The 6,469-nt window shown below is 42.0% G+C and overlaps 1 non-coding gene across 1 annotated transcript; it reads left to right on the top strand.

The window, feature by feature from the left end:
- The first annotated feature begins 6,022 nt into the window (after positions 1-6,022).
- Positions 6,023-6,130, top strand: LOC112781486 (small nucleolar RNA R71). Its single transcript, XR_003192262.1, has one exon. It is a non-coding gene; the product is annotated as a small nucleolar RNA R71 (small nucleolar RNA).
- The last annotated feature ends 339 nt before the right edge of the window (positions 6,131-6,469 follow it).

Below are 6,469 nucleotides of genomic sequence, written 5' to 3'. Positions count from 1 at the left end.
AAATAATAGGGAAGTTGTGAAAAGCAAGCATTGAATAGTATAGGAAATAGAGAAGTGCATAATGCCACATGGGCTTTTTCACAAACACATAGTATGCATGTAAACAAGATGTAAAAGTATGAATTGAACATGCAAGCAATCCCAAAAAATAATAATATAATTGTCAAAAAATTGTAACAAGTCAAAGCATATAGTGAGATAATGACTCAAAAAATTCTAACACCATGTAAAAAGGAAAAGAAGAATAAAGAAAAAAAGTTGAAAAGAAAAGAAAAGAAAAAGAAAATAATAATATATACATAATATAATAAGAATGATAGAAAAGAGAAGAAGGAAGAAGAAGGTAAAACCTTGTTAATGGAGGAGAGAGAGAGAGAGTGAGATAGAAAGGAGAAGGGGAAAGAAGAAAGAAGGAGGGAAAAGAAAAATTAGGATTTGGAGGAAAGAAAGATAAGATAATTTGGCAATCGGGGTTTAGCTGTGCGGCGCATGCGACGCGGCCGCTGGGGCACGCGTTCGCGTGGGACGTGTCAGGGAAGGGGACGCGATCGCGTCTGTCCGGGTCGCGTGACCTATGTTGCGCTACTGGCGCGAGTGCAGCCTCGCTCCAGCACAATTCTCTGTTCGATTCATTTCAATTGCCAAAATTGGGTGACGCAATCGCGTGGGTCATGCGATCGCGTGAGTGTGCGTCAGAAAATAATTGACGCGGCCGCGTCGGCAACGCGGTCGCGTGACAAGGATTGTGCTTCCAGCACCAATCCAGCACACTCTCGCACAATATAGCATTGTGCACCTTTTACGTCGAAAATGCAGGGAACGCTGCCGCGTGAGGCACGCGGTCGCGTGGGAGGCCATGATGTCCAAGCGACGCGGTCGCGTGGAGTAATTTGTGCCATTGGCACGACTCCAGCGCTCCTCCTGCATAACTTTCTGTTCATTTTTATTTTTCTTTACTCCTCCTGCCACGCGGACGTGTCGCTGGTGTAATCGCGTCGCGCGGCGAAATTTTAATTTTTTTTTAGGAAAGATAAAGACATGTAATTGAAAGAGCACGGAAGCACTAATAAAGAGAAGAGTTATTAAAGAAGAAAAACTAAAAGTGAAGAAAGGAACGATCATACCGTGGTGGGTTGTCTCCCACCAAGCACTTTGGTTTTACGTCCGTAAGTTAGACGCTCTACTAGCTCAATCTGCTGCTATGTGGGGATCTTCCAAGTGGAAGATCTCAAGCTCCTTATTTTCTGCACCTTCTCACCATTGTATAGCTTTAGGCGGTGTCCATTAACCTTAATAAGTTCAGAACTTGAAGGATGACTTAGGTGATAAACTCCGTACGGTTCAGCCTTCTCTATTCTGTATGGACCTTCCCATTTTGATCTCAACTTACCGGGCATGAGCCTCAGTCGAGATTTGTAAAGGAGAACAAAATCTCCAGGTTGGAACTCTCTCTTCTTGATGTTTTGATCATGCACAGCTTTCATTTTTCCTTGTATATTCTGGAGTTCTCATAAGCTTCTAGGCGAAGGTCCTCCAGTTCCTGTAGTTGCAACTTTCTTTCAGTTCCGGCTTTCTCAATTTCCATGTTGCACTCTTTAACTGCCCAGAAGGCTCTATGTTCGATTTCAACTGGAAGATGGCAAGCTTTTCCGTAAACTAAGCGAAAGGGACTCATCCTAATGGGTGTCTTGTATGCTGTTCTATATGCCCACAGTGCATCTTGTAGTCTGGTACTCCAGTCTTTTCTATAAGGCTTTACTATCTTCTGCTGGATACGTTTAATTTCTCTGTTTGACACCTGGGCTTGCCCATTAGTTTGGGGATGGTAAGCTGTTGCAACTTTATGAATTATCCCATGCTTCTTCATCAATCCTGTTAGTCTCCTGTTACAAAAATGGGTGCCTTGATCACTCACGATCGCTCGTGGTGATCCAAAGCGGCATATAATATGGTTTCTCACAAAGGAAACAACAATGTTAGCATCATCAGTGCGGGTAGGAATTGCTTCCACCCATTTGGAAACATAATCCACAGCTAACAAAATGTAAAAATATCCACTAGAATTTGGAAATGGACCCATGAAGTCAATACCCCAGACATAAAAAATTTCACAGAAAAGCATATATTGTTGAGGCATCTCATCCCTCTTGGATATGTTACCAAATTTCTGGCATGGGTGACAAGAATTACAAAACTCAGCAGCATCTCTAAAAAGAGTAGGCCACCAGAATCCGCAGTCAAAGATCTTTCTAGCTGTTCTTTGAGGGCCAAAGTGTCCTCCACTCTCAGATGAGTTACATGCCTCTAAAATGGACTGGAATTCTGATTGAGGTACACATCATCTAATTATCTGGTCAGCGCCACATCTCCATAAATATGGGTCATCCCATATATAATATTTAGACTCGCTTTTCAGCTTGTCTCTTTGATGTTTAGAGAAATGTGGAGGAAATGTGCGGCTAACTAAATAATTAGCAACAGGTGCGTACCAAGGGACTACCTCAGATACTGCTTGCAGGTTGTCAAAAAGAAAATTATCATCTATAGGAGTAGAATCATCCTTAATATGTTCAAGGCGACTCAAGTGGTCCGCTACTAAATTTTGATTACCACTCCTATCCTTTATTTCTAAATCAAATTCTTGTAACAGCAGTATCCAACGTATAAGTCTTGGTTTGGATTCCTTTTTAGCTAATAAATACTTTAGAGCTGCATGGTCCGAATACACTACTACTCTAGTACCAAGTAAATAAGCTCGGAATTTATCCAGAGCAAAAACAATAGCAAGTAGCTTTTTCTCAGTAGTAGTATAATTGGACTGGGCAGTGTCTAAAGTCTTAGACACATAGGCAATAACAAAAGGATCCTTACCTTCACGCTGAGCCAGCGCTGCTCCTACCGCATGGTTGGAAGCGTCGCACATGATTTCAAACGGCTGGCTCCAGTTGGGTCCTCTCACAATTGGGGCTTGAGTTAGAGCAGTCTTCAGCTTATCAAATGCTTGTTTGCAATCTTCACTGAACTCGAACTCAATGTCCTTCTGTAGTAATCTGGATAAGGGAAGTGCCACCTTACTAAAGTCCTTAATAAATCTCCTGTAGAAACCTGCATGGCCAAGGAACGAACAGACTTCCTTCACAGAAGAGGGGTAAGGTAAACTAGAAATAACATTCACCTTTGCTGGGTCTACAGAAATGCCATTATTAGATACCACATGTCCTAATACAATCCCTTGCTTTACCATAAAGTGGCATTTTTCGAAATTCAATACAAGGTTTGTATCAACACATCTATCTAATACTCTAGATAATCCATCTAAGCAAAGGTTAAAAGAATCACCATAAACGCTGAAATCGTCCATAAAAACTTCCATACAGTCCTCAATAAGATCAGAGAAAAGGCTCATCATGCACCTTTGGAAAGTAGCTGGTGCATTGCACAAGCCAAAAGGCATTCTCTTATAAGCATAGGTCCCAAAAGGATATGTAAAAGTAGTCTTTTCCTGATCCTCAGGAGCTATATGAATTTGGAAATAACCTGTGTAACCATCTAGAAAGCAATAATGTTATTTACCTGACAGGCGATCCAGCATTTGATCAATGAATGGAAGTGGGTAGTGATCCTTACGGGTAGCTTGGTTGAGACGCCTGTAATCAATGCAGACTCTCCAAGCATTCTGAACTCTAGTTGCTATGAGCTCTCCATGCTCATTCTTCACGGTAGTGACTCCGGACTTCTTGGGCACCACTTGTACTGGGCTTACCCATTCACTGTCTGAAATGGGATATATGATACCGGCTTCCAATAATCTGGTCATTTCCTTTTTGACAACTTCTAAGATGGTGGGATTCAATCTTCTCTGGGGTTGACGGACAGGTCTTGCTCCCTCTTCTAAAAATATTCTATGCTCACATACTTGAGGGTCGATTCCCACTATGTCTGCCAAACTCTACCCAATTGCTTTCTTATGCTTTCTCAGCACATCAAGTAACTGCTCTTCTTGTTGAGAAGTCAGTTCTCTTGCACTAATAACCGGAAGCTTCTGCTCATCCTCAAGGTAAGCATATTTGAGATGTGGAAGGAGAGGTTTCAATTCTGACTTTTGATCATGGGTAGGCTCTGGATTATCTGGGGCTTGCAAAAATGGCGAAGTGTCCTCATTGTCAGTTAAGAGGGTCCCCACACTTGGATCTTGTCCAGTGTGCCTCTCTTCAAACTCTTCTTTTTGAACTTCAGCCACACTCTCGTCTATGACATCACACTGGAAGATAGAACGATCTTCTGGGGGGTTGTCAATGACTCCATTCAGATTGAAGATCCCTATGCGGCCATCTATTTCAAAGGAGTATGTTCCTGAAAAAGCATCCAATTTGAATTTTGATGTCTTCAGGAATGGTCTTTCAAGTAGGATTGATGATGGTTTATCTGAATCATTATGGGGCATCTCCAAGATATAAAAATTAGTGGGAAATGTGAGCCCTTTAATGTTCACCAAAACATCTTCAGCAACTCCAGCCACTGTAATAATGCTTTTATCTGCTAACACAAAACGAGCTGCCGACCTTTTTAAGGGAGGGAGCCTTAAAACATCATATATAGACAAAGGCATTATACTGACACATGCTCCTAAATCACACATGCAATCATAAATTACTATACCACCAATAGTACAACTAACTATGCAAGGACCTGGATCACTACATTTTTCAGGTAATCCTCCTATTAAAGCAGATATAGAACTACCTAAAGGAATAGTTTCTAATTCATTAATTTTGTCTTTATGGATACATAAGTCTTTTAGAAACTTTGCATATTTAGGTACCTGCCGAATAACATCGAAAAGGGGAACAGTTACCTCAACATTTTTGAATATTTCTACCATTTTAGGATCAGGTTCCAGCTGCTTCCTGGGCTTCTTTGCAAGTTGTGGAAATGGAATGGGAGTAGTGTTTTCTGTGGTGCCTGCGCCTTTTTGTGCTTCTTCCTGTGGTTGAGCTATCTCTTCTTCAGCTATGTCCTGTATGTCTTCTTCCTCTTCAACATCTTCGATTTCTACCACCTCTTCAGCTGAGGCGTATTTTGGTGAGCTTGGTTCCTCCTGATTCCTCTCCTGCAGTGTGGTTCCGGACCTCAGGGTGATGGCATTAATGCCTCCTTTCGGATTGGGTAATGGTTGAGAGGGGATTCCAGTGGTGCTTGAAGGTTGGTTACTAGAATTTTGTGCTGAACCAAGTTGTGTCAATAAAGCTTGTAGAGTAGAGGTGAAACCATTCAGACTGGCGTTAATATTGTTCACGATGGTATTTTCCATGGCCAGTTGTCTTTTCTCAAAAGCTTGTAATAAATCTTCATTAGAAGATACAGAAGAATGAATAAACTGAGAGGTTTGCTGCTGATTGTTCGGTGGTCCTTGGTTTTGCCTCAGGTGAGGTGCTCAGTAAGGTTGATTTTGCTGCCTGTTATTGTTATTATTCCACCTCTGATTTCCCTGGTTATCTCTACCTCCCCTATTATTGTTGTCTCTCCAATTCTGGTTTGAATTGTCCTGCCATCCATGGTTATTATTTCCACTTTGATTGTACCCTTGGTTGGGGCGGTCATAGAAGTTGTGAGTGGATGCCACCATGTTGTCTTCTTGTTGGAGCTGCGGGCATTCATCAGTGTAATGGCTGTAATCAGCACAAATTCTGCAAATTCTTTGTGGAACTAGTTGTTGGTTTTGCTGCGGTTGAGTTTGCTGAGCTTGTTGACTCAACTGCATTTGCTTCAGCAGGTTGGTCATCTCACAGATGCTTCGATTTAGAGCAGCAATCTCTATGCCAAAAGATACTTCTGCAACGGCTTTTGAACGGCCTTGCTTCTGTCTGTGGTTCCGAGTAGATTCAGCTAAATCACTAATCAATTGCCAAGCTTCATCAGTGGTCTTGTACTTCTTCATAGACCCATTGCTGGCACTTTTCAATGTGGTCTTATCTTGGGGTCTCATACCTTGTGTGATATAGCTGAGTAGCACGATCTTGTCAATCATGTGGTGGGGGCATGCTTCCAGAAGATTATTGAAGCGCTCCCAGTATTCAAAGAGAGTCTCATTGTCGTCCTGAACAATTGTAGAGATATCCTTCCTCAGTTTATCAGTAACTTCAGATGGAAAGAATTTCTCCAGAAACTCCTTTCTGAGTGTATCCCAGTTGGATACATTTGCTAGAGGTTGAGTGTAGTACCACTCTCTTGCTTTTCCTTCAAGAGAGAACGGGAAAGCTTTCAGCAGGATTGAAGTTTCATCAGTGCCATCACGCCTGACAGTAGAACAGGCTGCCTGGAAATCTCTCAAGTGCTTGATAGGCTCTTGAGCAGGTAGGCCATGAAACTTGGGCATCAAATTTAGCAGTGCGGTCTTTATTTCAAAATCTATAGCTACCGCTGGATGATGCGCTTGAAACGGTTGCATTGTAAAATCAGGGGCTCCTTC

This window comes from Arachis hypogaea, chromosome 19, assembly GCF_003086295.3.
Source record: "Arachis hypogaea cultivar Tifrunner chromosome 19, arahy.Tifrunner.gnm2.J5K5, whole genome shotgun sequence".
Taxonomy (NCBI): Eukaryota; Viridiplantae; Streptophyta; class Magnoliopsida; order Fabales; family Fabaceae; genus Arachis; species Arachis hypogaea.
This window is presented reverse-complemented; position numbering and strand designations above follow the sequence as displayed.